At 35.5% G+C, this 16,744-nt stretch overlaps 1 long non-coding RNA gene and 1 pseudogene across 1 annotated transcript; both read left to right on the forward strand.

The window, feature by feature from the left end:
- Positions 1–1,035: 1,035 nt before the first annotated feature.
- LOC140852111 (uncharacterized) lies at positions 1,036–1,709 on the forward strand (annotated as a pseudogene).
- Positions 1,710–1,937: 228 nt separating this feature from the next.
- Positions 1,938–2,332, forward strand: LOC140852135 (uncharacterized). Its single transcript, XR_012135062.1, has 2 exons — positions 1,938–2,139; positions 2,264–2,332. It is a non-coding gene; the product is annotated as an uncharacterized lncRNA (long non-coding RNA).
- Positions 2,333–16,744: the final 14,412 nt, after the last annotated feature.

The following is a 16,744-nucleotide window of genomic DNA, read 5'->3' on the forward strand; positions in this document are numbered from 1 at the left end:
CATTGTTTTTGATTCACCTAAGCAGATCCGACATAAAATCTGGTCAACTGGATCCTAGTTTACATCTTAATTGACAAAATGAAAGAGATACCAAAAGGATAGGCATAAAAGTAAACATATGATATTCTATCACCTTTTAGTTCTGCTGCAGAAAAATCATTATGTCACCATGTAAAGAGTGTCCGGAATCTCTTTTATCTTATAAATAACAATCTATAGGATGAACATTCCAACATTCTTCTAGATTCGGCTTGAATCTTTTGGTTCTATCAAACTCTTACCAGTGAATCATGGGCAGATTTGTAGTCTACTTTTTTCTGGAAAGTATATGATGCAAGGATGTCCATTCTGAATAACTTCTAGTTATAAAGTGATAGTTAACTACTTGAACTAGTCCAGAAATATCAATTGTCTAGAGAAAGGTTCGTTGTGTCGGTACTGGAGCCTGACTGATCAGCTGGCAGTACGGTTCGGATATAATGTTAAGATCCATACTCAAAGTTCACTATGTTTCTCCTTGAAGTCTTGATATAGTGTTAAGATCCATCGCATAGACCTAACATTTCTTCCCTCCAATGTATTTATCACAAGAAACCAAAACAAAATGCACAGGCTAGGATTTTTCTCAGAATATAACATATTATTGATTTGACTGTATAAACTAATTATTCCAAGATGCTAAATTTTGTAGGATTAAAAGATCTCGAGATACAGATCCATACAAAATTTTCTTTAAAAATCCATTTTAGAACTCGGGCACTGTAACTACATTCCAAAACTCCATGTAATTGAACAGAGTCATATAAGAAGAGAGTAACCAAAAGACATCCCACTTGTACATTTTTGTTGAAATTTATGTCTTCATGACATGTATTGTCCTGCAGCCTGCTCAACATGTTGCTTCATTGCATAATATTGGAATGACAAACAAAAAGGGTTGCATCACGAGCTATTGTTTGAAGAATTATTAGCCTGTCCGTATGCATATAGTTTGATTGTATGCATTGAACTCAGTTCCTTTTTATTGCAGGGAGATGGGAGGGAGGTTCATCTATCTCGACTGTACCCATGTTTCATTGGCTCAAGAATGCTTGGGAGCACTACTTTTCCTTGGTTTTGGGTGTGTATCATCACTTCATAATGAAGAATACCTGATAAGTGCATATGTTGTTGCTGGTTTGTCTTTGTTAATTTTTCTTATGATACCAGGTACTGCAAGCTAAATCTGGAACCAAATATAACCAAGATCAAACTTCTTTCTAATGCTATACAGACTTATTTTTTTTAGTATTTGCTATCAACAGGAGATTGGTGTTCTGGTAATACTATTCTGCATCTACCATGCTTGTGTTGGCTTCATTTTACCTTCACTTGCAAGATTGAGGACAATGTGACCATCAATTATGTACTTATAATGTTCCCATTTAAAGGATTCATTTGTAAGTCTCATTCTGCACTTGAGCAGGTATGTCCCAAATGAACTGCGTGGAGGCATGATAAGCTTCTCGTTGGCACCAGCAAATGCAGCAATTTTTTAGTTCTGCTACAAGTTTGTTACTTTATCCCTCACCTCTTCAGGAACCTTCAGTTAATGGTGGAAGCATCATTATATCTTGATTGAACATTTCATAGATCTGATAATGCAAGATATTCTGTTATTTGCAGGGTGGTTATCACTGGAAACTTGCAAATTCCATGATTATGGCACTGCTGCGCTTGGCTTAGCTGCTGCTGGTTGCATTCATGTACTGAGATGGTGGAGAAAGCAACCACGCCCAAATTGGCATAAATCTTAAGTACATAATCACATAATTAGATTAGATGAGGAAAGGTGGATGGTCTGCACCATCCATCATACTGTTAGAAGTCCAAGGTATGATCAGTTCCAGTGGTTTTTGCAGCATCGACCATCATGGGGCACCTTGTATGCATGAACTGCTTCTAAACTTACTGAAACTAACACTAACTAGCTGACAGAAAAAACGGTCCTGCAAATGAGATAATTAGGTGGACGTTGAAAGATGATGGAAACCTCTGCCTGAAAGAGCACCCATGAGACGATACATATAAATGCAGAGTTGGTGGAGCTCTGGCTTTCACAGGCTGTGCACCTATCCTTGTTTTACAGGGGCAGATCAGGTGAATGTCTGTGCGTAGTTCTTTATGGAAGGCATGTAACATCTGTTTGACCTTATAACAAGGTTAAAATTCTTTATCTTAAACACAAGAAAATAACCTCAAGTGTCTGCTATTGCTGTCCCAGATGCTTCAAATTTTCAACTGATAGTGTAACAGGCAGTTTTTCAAGTATTACAAGCTAAATTATGATTCATTTTGCCCCCAGTAGTTTCCATACCTGCATGAGAGGGACCTGGTGGCTGAAGCAATGCTCATGTTATTGAAAGTACTTCCTTTAGTAGAAGCATTTTATCAATTACTAGATATTGATGTATCTTATTCATCTAACATGATAAACATCTTTTTTATTCAAATTTGACGAAAACTTGAATTACAATGGTTGCTGTTTTTCATTAATAGAAATTGACAGACTGGTATATGACTCTCGGGCGACTACGATAGTTAAATCAAACGTATCTTAGTTGTATAAGGACCTCATCTGTGTACGGTTTTTCACGTTTGATTCCTAACGTCCGGGTATATTAAGTAACTTTCTCACAGGACTGGAGAGGGGAAACAAAAAATGGTAAGAAGGAAATCGGGCATGCGGTTCAGGTGTGTCTTGATATGATTCTGGAAAAATGGAGCTTTCCTAAACGTTTGTATACAATAGACTACCTTCCTGATCAATACAATATAAACTCCATTAAAAGATCTGATGCCATCATCTGGCCGCGAAGTTGTTGGGTCAGGGCCTAAATCTAATTTTCATACAAACAGTTGTTAAACAGGTTTGTTTAGTTTTCGTAGTATATTTTCTATTTTGGTAGTGGTGTAAAGTCATATTGCGGCTTATTCAAAAGATAAATGAATGTTGTGGTTACCAGTCAGGATTGAAAAAAGATACTATTTAACAGGTAGAGGAAGGCAGAACATGTTAAGCAGAAAATTTCTGTTTACAAAATAATATAGCGCTGCCTATCGTAGATCTGTGCTAGTTATAATGTCCATGTAGCTACATGTGATTGGCGAAAGCTTTTAGATATAAAATTTTTAAATTTAACTAAAATTAAGTTTCAAAACATCTAGAATTAATCAATATATAATTAATTAAATTTCAATACATTACATCTCACCATCTTCCGTAGGTTTAAAAGTATCTTTCTTCCTAGAGTCTATATAACTATGTACACATTCTAGAATTTTTTAGACCCTTTCTCTATAGGATTTTTGCATGTTTCCAATATTTTAACGAAATTTAATGAAGATTGCTTTAAGAATTGAGAGATTGGAATGTGAAGCAGCATGCTAGCTACTAGCTAGCTAGCCTATGCTTCTCTCAGGGAGTGGAAGAGCCAATATTTACATCTTTCAGATTCAAAAACAATAATTAAGCAAGAGGAGGTAAAATTTACGTCATTCAATCTAAAATACAAATATAGGAATAGACTATGCTCTTGAGGAGAGGAAGAGGCAATATCTGGATCCAAAATCAGTATTGGGACAGAAAGAGGCAATATTTATGTCTTTCAGGTCTAAAATTGATGATTGGGCAACCAAATTGAAGATTCATATCATTGCTTGTAATCTTTGTTACTAAAAAAAAAGTACAGAAATCAAGAATCGTCTATGTTGGTTGCCCTTAATATATGCATCTAGTAGACACAAAAATGGATGATTTTCATCATACTAATATGTTAAAAGATAGAAAAAAATATTTAATTTTAAAATTTATCTTACTAATCATGATCTATATATCTTAAAATATGTATATAAAAAATCAATAGATTTTAATATTTAGATCATATCAAAACATGGTTTTGTATATTTGATGCACATGTTAGAGATCACAAACATACATGATTTCTCATCCATGCATATTTTTGGTTTTGTAGACAGCAGTTTGGATCCTCTATTTTGGTGCCTGAATATTAATTTTCAATCTGAGAGAACCAGGTATTTTTCTTCTCTTAAAAGGTGTATAATCTATTATATATACATACCAGTATGAGCTACCAGGTGCAGAAAAAAAAAAAAGAAAATTCTTTATATACTGCATGCGGTGCAAAAAAAAATACACCGCTCCATTTGATTAGGTCATATAGCAACCACTTTTCAACGTGTATTTAATGTCTGTAATTTCACTTTTTTGTTTGAAATTTTGAATGATAAAAATATTCTCCTCCTAAAAAAATTATGACATCCTATGATTATATTATGACATTCTGCTGTCAAATTATGATTTTTTGCACAGGATATTATAATTTTTCTTTCAGAAGTCATAAAGAAGGAAGAGCATTTTTATCATTAAAAATTTATGCTGCTTTCTGATGCGTATTTAATGTCTATAGTTTTATTTTTTTCTTTAAAATTTTGAATGACAAAAATGCCCCTCCTCTTTTGAAAAATTATGACATTCTATGGCCATATTATGACATCTTGTGGTCAAATTATAACTTCATGTATAGGATGTCATAATTTTTCTTCCAAAAATCGTAACGAGGAAAGAGCATTTTCGTTATTGAAAAATTATAAAATTTTTAAATGATGAAAATGCCCCCTTATAACATCCAAATTATAATTTTTGATGTACGAAGTCATAATTTAACCGTAGGATATTATGATATGACCACATGATGCTATAATTTTTTAGAAGTGGAGGGATATTTTTATCATTCAAAATTTAAAATGAAAAAGCAGAACTGCAGATATTAAATGTACGTTGGTAAGCGGTGGCTACATAGCCCAATCAGATAGGACAGTGCATTTTTTCTACATCAAATGTAGTATACAAAAAAATTTTAAAAATAAAAATAAGAAACAATGTACTCGGCTCAAAGATTTAAGCCTTAAAGTTGGACTAGACTAGAAATGTAGTAAAGCTCGAAAACTCTGGAAAGGATAGGTGAAAATTGACATGGCGAAATTCTTTGTATACCGCTCGTGGTGTAGAAAATCTGACGTAGAGTGCACTGCCTCATCTGATTGGTCCATGTAGCATCCTCTTGACATGATGTGATGTACATCATTTCGCATCAAATTGAGCATCTAAAGGCATGAAGAAAATTAAGATAGCATCTTGTTCTATCGCCGAACACATTTAATATACATCACAGACTGCTTTTCCAATTAAACATGATGAAAATATTCTTTCCCTCCAAAATAAAGTATTTTTACTATTTTGAAGTCTGGTTGGACATTACGAATGCTATTCTTCTCTCTCTCTTCTTTCTCATTTTGTTGAGCTTCTGTTTGAGTATTTGAATGTTCAAAGTTTATTCTATAATAAAAATTATTCATCCGAGGCTATTGACTAGCATCTAGATAATATTATCCATTCAAACAATACGTCCTATCCATCAGGTTGGTTCAAATGGAGTTTTTTTTAGTTCTGAATACAATATATCATATAAATTTTTTCAAAAAGTTATATAATAAGTCAAGATGTCATAATTTCTATTCATAATAGTTTTTGACAATATTATGATATTTAAAATTAAAATTATAAAATTATATGTTCATATTATGATATTGTAGGTTAAAATTATGACATTCTGTAGATAAAACACCTTTTTATGATAATTTTGATAATATTATAATATTCTAGATCAAAATTAAGATATTTTACGTTAATATTATGACATCTTATAGGTAAAATACCTCTTAAATATACTTTTTCATATTTTTATGATATCTTGAGACAAAATTATGATATTCTATATTAACATTATATGACATTCTATAGATAAAATATCTTCTAAAGATAGTTTTAATAATATTATGATATTTTATATTAAAATTATGATATTTTAAGATAATATTATGATATCCAAAATATAAAATATCTTAAAATTAATATTTTTTAATAATTTATGATATCCTAAATTAAAATTATGATATTTAATATTAAAATTATAATATTCTATAAATAAAATACCTTTTAAAGATAGTTTTTGTTGCCCAGCTATGCAACCCAAGAGGGGGGGGTGAATTGGGTTTCTAAAAATTTTGAACTTAACTAATGACTTATGAAAAATGTTTGTCAATAGCTAAATGAACGAGGAGAATAACCTTAATTCAAGATTAATTGCCAAAAGCAAGAATGCAAGGAAATAATGAAGAGTTAAAGAGAAGCAATTATGCACACCACAAACAAATGGATTTATAGTGGTTCGGTGCCAACCTTGCACCTACATCCACTCCCCAAGCTCCTACTTGAGAATTCCAATCCACTAAACTTGTATTCAACCCGAATACAAACGTCGGAAACTCCGACACTAGCTATCCCAAGCTATTCCACTTGTTTCTCGGGTACAAGCCAACCCAATACACTCCGATTCTAGGTTCGGATCAACCTTTCCTTGTTTTGGAACCCCTCCAAAACAAAAACAATCACTCAAACTGAGTAAAACAATTTATAGCACAAATAAGTACAAGAAAAGCTCCTTTAATGAGCGAATATAACTTTAAATACACTTTACTCAAGAGAAGAAGTCCCTTTTTGGATTTTCTCAAGGTGGATGGAGAATTGATTGAGCGCTTGAGGAGTTGGTAAGCTTGGATTGATGGCTTCTTGAAAGCTTTAAATGAGCTCTTGATTAGGGCTGAAAAGTTGGCTTGAGAAACTCTTTTTCAAATTTTTTCTTTTGAATGCTCTTGAATGCTCTCTTGAATGCTCTTCTTTTTCTTTTCAATCTCTTCCTTGTTTCCCACCTTTTGAATCCTTTTATAGCTTTAAGAAATAGAGGAAAACATTCTAGGCTGAAAAATAGCCGTTAGACCATATTAAATGAGCATTAAAAGCACTTAAAACGGTTTAAAAACTAGCTGTTGCGGAGAAATCCCATCACAGGGATCGACTCATGAGTCGACTCATGCCTCACGGGTCGACTCATGAGTCGACCTCTGTTGAAGAAACCAGAAAACAGGGTTCTGTAATTTTTGGCCTAAAACTGCAGGGGTCGACTCATGAGTCGACTCATGCCTTGAGGGTCGACTCATGGGTCGACTCACAGGTTGTGCCAAGCCAAAAAATCTGCGTGCCAAACAGCTCATTGTGCCATGAGCTGACTCATGGATCGACTCATGGATTTCAAACATGCATAACTTCCAGAATACAAGTCCAAAAATAATAAAATTTTCGTCAATAGATCACAAATCTTTTGTTCTACCAATTGATACTATTAAATCAGGGTTTTGGTAAAATTATGATTTTGCCCCTGAAGAGCACAAAGACTTTTTCAAATAAAAAATATTGGTACCCCTTCAACTGCTTTGTAATCATCAAAATCAATCTAGGAAGCAACAATCTTTCCCTTTTTGATGATGACAAAACACTTGAACAAAAGCATTTATGTGAATCATGAATTTCAAAAGGATGCATTATAAGTGCATTTGCTTGAAAAGAAGATTGATTCTTTTGGCATGTGATACAAATGGTCATATGCATAAATAGTTTGCCCATTTGCTTAAAGATTTGAAAATTTGCTCATTGGATTATGTGATTTTGGTGTTAGAGTAAAAAATTTATTTTTGTTATCAGAGGAAGTTGTATCTTGAAAATTTGCTCATTCTCATTTGATTATTTAGTTTTAGTATCAGAGCAAAAATAATTAAGTGTACCAATGCATGTCTAAGAATTAATTGTAAAGTATATCAGAGCATGTCAAATTTAAGATGTATCAGAGCAAGTTTAAATTTTAAAGCATATCAGAGCATGTTTAAGGAGTAATTTTAAAGGTTGCTCATTTGCATTGTACTTAGCAATTTACTCATTGTATGTTTAAGTCATTTAATAATTTTGCTTTTGATATTGTTCTCCCCAATTCATTTTATTTTCAAGTCTTTTAATAATTTATAATTTTACTTTTGATATGTAATAATTTAATAATTTTGCTTTTGATATTGTTCTTCCAATTCATTTTATTTTCAAGTCTTTTAATAATTTATAATTTTGCTTTTGATATATTTCTTTTTCTTTAATTTCTTCCCCTTTTTGACATCATCAAACATTGTTAACTCCCCCTCTTTTTCTGAATACGTTTTCTCTTTAGTGTTTCTTCAAACTTCTAGTGCTAATCATTAATGTTTGCTCCCCCTGAATACAGCAATCATTAACCAAAATATGCCATAGATTACCATAGATATGAATCATCAACAAAGAGAAGTTGTTTCAACAAAGAGAAGATATATAATCAAAAGATGATTGACATCATTACAAAGAGTAGATATATAAATAAAAGATGATTAAAAACATAGTTGATTCAATACATATTTCATATCATAAAAGTCAGCTAGCTAATGTCATTACATGGCCCAAAATATAGATCCTAGAAAGAACAAGAGACTAACACCTAGGATCTAGTAAAGCTCATGACTAGATGGATCAGAGTCATCAGAGATAGGGTGAGGAGATGATGGATCTCGACCAAGAGCACGTCCTCTACCCCGTCTGCCTCTGCCACGAGTGGAGGTGCTGGCACGAGCAGGTGAGCGAGATGAACTAGGAGGCTGAGAACGTTGAGAGGCCAAGGACTGGACTGAAAGAGTGAGTCTAATGGAATCAAGAACGTTCAGTGCTCTCGAAACAGACTGAAGCAGAGCAGTGAACTGAGTAGATGCATGCTCACTCGAGCCTCTGATCTCTCTCCTCAATAACTCATAACCACCCTCCAATGCACCTCTGAGCCTGCCAGCCTCTGCAGTAAGGTCTGTGACCTCAATAGAGCTCTCCTGTGGCTGAGGATGGGCCAAAGCTAAGACTTGCCCCTGCAAGTCAAGAACTCTCTCAGTCAGTCTCCAAATGCTGTCCTCGACCTGCTGAATCCGAATAGACTGATCTGAGATCAACTGAAATATAGTGGAGATATGGGAAATCAAGGTCAGATCAGATGAAGTGGACCCTGGTGTAAATGTAGTAGTGCTCCACTGTCGAGAAAGCAAGGAAGCCACACGTGAGATATCTGCTCGATCTGATCATCAGCCAATCTGAACTCTGAAGGAGGTGCTCTGCTCTCTGGCTGATGTACTGGTGTGTGCCTCCTGGTGAACTCTGAAGGGCCAGCCTCTGGGTCTGGAACAAACTGGATATTTGGAGATGCTGCCCTGAAGTCATGGAGAGGAGATGAGGGACCTTCTTCTTCAGCTCTGTCTTCTACTCTGTCCTCAGCTCTCTCCTCAGAACCCTTGATCCAACCACCATCAGTTTTAGTAAATCCCATGCGGTGCAGAGTGTGTTGGTTGATGGTGTCTACGTGAGAAAGGTTAGCAGATGCCTCCTCCTCAAAACTGACTCCAAACCTCCTGAAAACTAGTGTGAGAGCCATACCAAAAGGCAGATGTGCCTTGGATCTGTTCAGTGTCTCTCTCATGACCTCAATCATTAATGCAGGGAGGTTTAATGGGGTTTGAGTGATCACATGAAATATTATACAAATATCTCTGCCAGAAAGGAGGTCATGCCTACCACTCCTAGGGAAGAAGAGCTTTGTCACTAATTGATGTAAGATCTTCATTTCAATTGACAAAATTTTGGACTTCCAATTTATTCAAACTTCCCGAGTAGGTTCCTCCTAGAATTACACTGATCCCCTCTTCCTTCACTGGGAGTTCCATGTAAGAATATCCCTCACAGGGCAAGTGAAGTATCTCTCCCAAAATAATAGGATCCAGACAGATATCAACTCCCTTAACTGTAGAAGTCACTGTTCCATTGCCATAATGCAGATTTTGATAAAATTCTCTAACCAGGTCTACAAAAGTAACTTCCTTGAGAGAGCAGTAAAAACCCCAACCCTGATTTTTTATTTTGTTCCAAAGGTGAAACCTTCTTTTTCAAAGAATCTAAAATCCACATTCTTTCCGGTTTCAACCTTCCTATCAGATAAGGGATTTTGCTAGGGCTAAGGGAGACTGAGAGGGACCTTGAGCTGACACAGAAGCCAGAATGGGAGCAGTGGAGGACTGAGCAGCTTGCCTTTTCCTGCGGACGTTTTCTTCCAGCTCACGGACCGATTTTCTTCTTGAGGGAGCTTCATCTTTGGAGCCATTCTCACCACAACAGCAGGCAGGGAGACTCGGAGGATCAAGTGGATGAGTAGAAGAGGGTTACAAAAGGATGGAGAGGGATTTTGGCGGAGAGAAGAGGCGATTTTGAGAAGAACGGTGGAGGCTAGGGCACGCTCCAACCGCTTCAATCAAAGGAGAAAGATGCGAAAATCTCCTTTCCTAGGCGGTGATTTATGGTGGAGAGGAGAAGGGAGAATATTCTTGAGCTAAATCCTTGGTTTTGGAGAGAATGAGGATGAGGATGACGGTTCTTGGAGGGAGGAAGACGAAGAGAATGAGTCGGCTCATGAACAGGCTTCAAGTTAAAAGGAAAGAGCCCGTGGGAAGTTGGCAATAATTTCAAGTATGCCATAGGGTCGACCCTAGGGGGTCGACTCATGAATCACAAAAATTCAGAAAAAATATGAATAAATTCTGAAAAAATTTAAAATTTTGGGAGAAGACATTTTGCTCAATGACAAGTTGTGAGAATGATAATCTTGAGTATTTAGGTCCAAGAGAGATGATGGAAATTGATCTCAAGTCAATTCTTGGAAATGGAGAAACACTTAGGCATAAGGATCAAGAATTCCTAGATTTCTCCTAATTTCACAGAATCTATCCTCGCTAAGGGCCTTTGTAAAGATATCAGCTAATTGATTTTCAGTGCAAACATATTCAAGAATTATATTTTTGTTTTGAACATGTTCTTTATAAAATGATGTCTTATTTCAATATGTTTGGACCTTGAGTGTTGAATTGGATTTTTAGATAGATTTATGGCACTTGTGTTGTCACATCTTATTGGTGTTTCATTAAGTTTGATTCCAAAGTCTTCGAGTTGTTGCTTAATCCACAAGATTTGAGCACAACAACTTCCGGCTGCAATGTATTCGGCCTCAGCCGTAGACGTGCTACCGAATTTTGTTTCTTGCTAAACCAGGAGATTAGGTTAATCCAAGAAATTGGCAAGTTCCACTTGTGCTTTTTCTATCTAATCTACATCCAGCAAAATCAGCATCTGAATATCCTAATAAATCAATTAGTGAGTCCTTAGAGTACCATAACCCTAGAGTTTGAGTACCATTCAAGTATCTAAGGATTCTTTTAACAGCATTCAAATGAGATTCTTTAGGATTAGATTGATATCTAGCACACAAACAAACACTAAACATGATATCAGGCCTACTTGCAGTTAAATATAATAGAGAGCCAATCATACCTCTATAGTATTTTAAGTCTACACATTTACCTTCATCATCCTTGTCAAGCTTACATGAGGGGCTCATGGGTGTGCCAATTGGTTTGGAGTTCTCCATTCCAAATCTTTTGAGTAGTTCCTTGGTGTACTTGCTTTGGGTGATGGAGATTTCTCTTTTGTTTGTTTGATTTGGAGTCCGAGGAGAAGGTAAGTTCTCCCATCATGCTCATCTCGAACTCCCCCTGCATGAGCTTAGCAAAGTCTTGACAAAGAGATTCATTAGTAGACCCAAAATTATGTCATCAACATAAATTTGTATTACTAACATATCATTTTGATTTTTTTTAATAAAGAGGGTTGTATCTACATTACCTCTTGAAAAACTATTATTTAGTAAAAATTTGCTTAGCCTATCATACCAAGCTCTAGGTGCTTGTTTTAATCCATATAAAGCTTTATTTAACTTAAAAACATGATTAGGAAAAGCATGATTTTTAAATCCGGGGGTTGTTCTACATAGACTTCTTAGCAATATATCCATTTAAAAAAGCACTTTTGACATCCATTTGAAATAATTTGAATTTCATAAAGCAAGCATATGCAAGTAGAAGTCTAATGGCTTCTAATCTAGCAACAGGTGCAAAGGTCTCATCAAAATCAATTCCTTCTTCTTGATTATATCCTTTAGCAACCAATCTTGCTTTATTTCTTATTACATTACCATGTTCATCTAATTTGTTCCTAAAGACCCATTTTGTGCCAATTATTGAATAATTTTTAGGTCTTGATACTAAAGTCCAAACATTATTTCTTTCAAATTGATTAAGTTCCTCTTGCATTGCATTAATCCAATTATGATCATTTTCAGCTTCTTCAATAGTTTTTGGTTCAAGATGAGATACAAAAGCACAATGATTAAATACATCTCTAAGTGAAGAACGAGTTTTTACCCCATGCATAGGATCACCAATAATCAACTCCTTAGGGTGATTGTGAACATACCTCCATTCCTTGGGTAGGTCATTTGTACCTTGAGGTTGTTCTTGAATTTCTTCACCTCTCTCATCTTGTTTGTCTTCTTGTTCCTCGTCCTCTTGAGTTGTTGAATCTTTCAGAGTGATCTCCTTCATTCCTTCTATTAGAGGATCTGCATCATCAACACCCTCATTCTTCCTTGAAGGAAGATCGTTAGATTCATCAAAAACAACATGTATGGACTCCTCTACTACTAAAGTTCTTTTGTTAAAAACTCTAAAAGCTTTACTAGTGGAGGAGTAACCAGGAAAGATCGCTTCATCTGATTTTGCATCAAATTTACCAAGTCTTTCTTTGCCATTATTTAGTACAAAACATCGGCAACCAAAAATATGAAAATATGCAATATTGGTTTTCTTTCTTTCCAAAGTTCATAGGGGGTTTTCTTTAAAATTTGTCTAATCAAAGCATGATTTAAAATGTAACATGCTGTGTTAATTGCTTCCGCCCAAAAATATCTTGGAAGGTTGCTTTCACAAAGCATGGTACGGGCCATTTCTTCTAAGGTTCTATTTTTCCTTTCAACTACCCCATTTTGTTGGGGTGTCCTAGGAGCAGAGAAGTTATGGCCAATTTCATTTTCATCACAAAAGTTTTCAAAGTCTTGATTTTCAAATTCAGTTCCATGATCGCTTCGAATATTTTGAATTAAAATCCTTTTTCATTAGTGACTTTTCGATAAAATTTAGTGAAAATATGAAAAGTTTCATCTTTGTGTGCTAAAAAGAAAACCCAAGTAAAATGAGAGTAATCATCTATAATTACAAAACCATATCGTTTTCCTCCTAGACTAGTGGTTCTAGTTGGTCCAAATAAGTCCATATGCAAAAGCTCTAAAGGTCTAGAAGTTGAAACAATATTTTTGGATTTAAATGAAACTCTTGTTTGTTTACCTAGTTGGCATGCATCACAAATTCTATCTTTTTCAAAATTCAGTTTAGGCAAGCCAAGAACTAATTCTTTCTTAATTAATTTTGAAAGAGAATGCATGCTAATGTGTGCAAGTCTACGATGCCAAAGCCAACTAGTCTCATTAACTTTAGCATTCAAGGATACTAGGCATTGCATGTTTATTTTGGCTAAATCATTTAAATCTACCATATAAACATTGCCATGTCTATGTCCAATAAATTTAATGCCATCGTTAATAGGACTAGTTACAATGCAAACAGATGATTCAAAAATAACTTTATATCTTTATCACAAAATTGACTAATGCTTAGTAAATTATACTTTAAACCATTAACTAACAAAATATTTTCAATGTATTTGGAGGGAGTGATACCAATGTTACCTATACCGATGATCTTTTCTTTGCCATTGTCTCCAAAGGTGACCATCCCTCCATCCTTAGCATCAAGCGTGATGAATTATGATTCATCACCAGTCATGTGTCTCGAACATCCACTGTCAAGATACCATTTTTGTTTCCTCCTTGGGATGCTAGACACACCTGCAAGCAAAAGTCAAATTTTTGTTTTAGGTACCCAAGCTTTCTTGGGTCCTTTTTGGTTAGTCATAATGGTTCCTTTTGGAACCCATATTTTCTTTATAGTTGAGTTTGCATATTTGTTAAAGAAGCAAGTGTATGACTTATGTCCTACTCTACCACATTTGAAACAAGTAATATTGGTAGACTTGTTACTTAAAGAGTTTACATAAATATTTTTCAGATATTTTTGTTTCTTCAAGGGGTTATAGCCAAGTCCAGCCTTATTATATACGGCTTTTTGATTATCAAGAATCATATTGAGTTTATTTGAACTCAAGGTGAACTTTTCTACTATTGGTTTCAGCTTGACAATTTCATTCTTTAAGCTTTGATTTTCTTGAAGCAAGGTAGATTTTTCAATTAAAAAGTTTTCAGCTTATTTTAATAAAGATTGATTTTTCAATTTTAGCTCTTTGTTCTTCATCCCTAGTTTTTTTAATTCATCAACTAAATCATAGAATGCTTCATGTAATTCTTCAAATGTAAAGTCACTATGGGTTTCGAAAATTACCTCATTTTCGTGTGCCATAAGGCACAGGTTGGCTTGTTCGGTTGAGGTTTCCTCATCGGAGCTTGAGTCATCACTCGCACTCCATGTGGCCATCATGGCCTTCTTCTTGAACTTCTTGGGACCTTTCTTCAGTTGTGGACATTCGGATTTGAAGTGTCCCGACTTCTTGCACTCGTAGCAGATAAGGGGTTGGTCTTTCTCTTTTTCTTTGCTTTGTTCCCCTTTTGTGAATGGCCTCTTCCTCATCCTCTATTTCTTTTTCTCAAAAATTTTTTAAATCTTCGGGTGATGAGTGCCATCTCTTCATCCTATTCTTCATCTTCAGTGTCATCAGTTTCTTCATCAGGAGGAGCTGTGGATTTGAGGGCAATGGTTCTTTTCTTTTTGACTTCTTTCTCTTGATGTTGCTTCATGCTTAGCTCATGAGTCATCAAGGATCCAAGAAGCTCTTCTAGAGGTAGAGTGTTCAAGTCCTTGGCTTCTTGGATGGCAGTCACTTTGGCTTCCCAAGTTCTTGGCAAGGACCTGAGAATCTTTCTTACAAGCTCACTGTTAGTATAGAACTTACCAAGACTCTTTAAACCATTAATGATATCAGTAAAATGAGTAAACATTACAGTTATGGACTCATCATGCTCCATTTTAAACAATTCATATTTATGCACAAGCATGTTTATTTTAGACTCTTTTACTTGATTGGTTCCCTCATGGGTTACTTCTAACCTATCCCATATTTCTTTAGCAGATGAATAAGTAGAAATACGATTAAATTCGTTTGTATCAAGAGCACAATAAAGAACATTCATTGCTTTAGCATTTAATTGGGCCATCTTCTTATCAACCTCATCCCATTCTTTCTCGGGTTTGGTTGATTCCTCACCATCTATAATTTTAGTGGGTGTGTGAGGACCGTTCACTATGATACTCCACATATCATAGTCGAGTGCTTGTAGGAATATTTTCATCCGAGCTTTCCAATAGGTGTAATTAGATCCATTGAAAAGTGGAGGTCGGTTGGTGGATTGCCCCTCGGCAAGAGAAGTGCCGACGTGGGTTGCCATAGATCTTTGGCTCTTTGATTGTTTAGATCAAAAAAGGGCTAGAGCACAGGGCTCTGATACCACTTGTTGCCCAGCTATGCAACCCAAGAGGGGGGGTGAATTGGGTTTCTAAAAATTTTAAGCTTAACTTATGACTTATGAAAACTGTTCGTCAATAGCTAAATGAATGAGGAGAATAAACTTAATTCAAGATTAATTGCCAAAAGCAAGAATGCAAGGAAATAATGAAGAGTTAAAGAGAAGCAATTATGCACACCACAAACAAAAGGATTTATAGTGGTTCGGTGCCAATCTTGCACCTACATCCACTCTCCAAGCTCCTACTTGGGAATTCCAATCCACTAATCTTGTATTCAACCCGAATACAAACGTCAGAAACTCCGACTCTAGCTATCCCAAGCTAGACCACTTGTTTTCTGGGTACAAGCCAACCCAATACACTCCGATTCTAGGTTCGGATCAACCTTCTCTTGTTTTGAAACCCCTCCAAAATAAAAACAATCACTCAAACTGAGTAAAATAATTTATAGCACAAATAAGTACAAGAAAAGCTCCTTTAATGAGCGAATATAACTTTAAATATACTTTACTCAAGAGAAGAAGCCCCTTTTTGGATTTCCTCAAGGTAGATGGAGACTTGATTGAGCGCTTGAGGAGTTGGTAAGCTTGGATTGATGGCTTCTTGAAAGCTTTAAATGAGCTCTTGATTAGGCCTTAAAAGTTGGCTTGAGAAACCCTTTTTCAAATTCTCTCTTTTGAATGCTCTTGAATGCTCTTCTTTTTCTCTTTCAATCTCTTCCTTGTTTCCCACCTTTTGGATCCTTTTATAGCTTTAAGAAATAGAGAAAAATATTCTAGGCTGAAAAAGAGCCGTTAGACCACATTAAATGAGCATTAAAAGTACTTAAAACGAGTTAAAAACTAGCCGTTGCAGAGAAATTCCGTCACAGGAGTCGACTCATGAGTCGACTCATGCCTCAGGGGTCGACTCATGAGTCGACCTCTGTTGAAGAATACCAGAAAATAGGGTTCTGTAATTTTTGGCCTAAAACTGTAGGGATCGACTCATGGGTCGACTCATGGGTCGACTCATGCCTTGAGGGTCGACTCATGGGTCGACTCACAGGTTATGCCAAGCCAAAAATTCTGCATGCCAAACAGCTCATTGTGCCATGAGCTGACTCATGGGTCGACTCATGGATTTCAAACATGCATAACTTTCAAAATACAAGTCCAAAAATAATAAAATTTTCGCCAATAGATCACAAATCTTTTGTTCT

This window comes from Elaeis guineensis, chromosome 10 (assembly GCF_000442705.2).
Source record: "Elaeis guineensis isolate ETL-2024a chromosome 10, EG11, whole genome shotgun sequence".
Taxonomy (NCBI): domain Eukaryota; kingdom Viridiplantae; phylum Streptophyta; class Magnoliopsida; order Arecales; family Arecaceae; genus Elaeis; species Elaeis guineensis.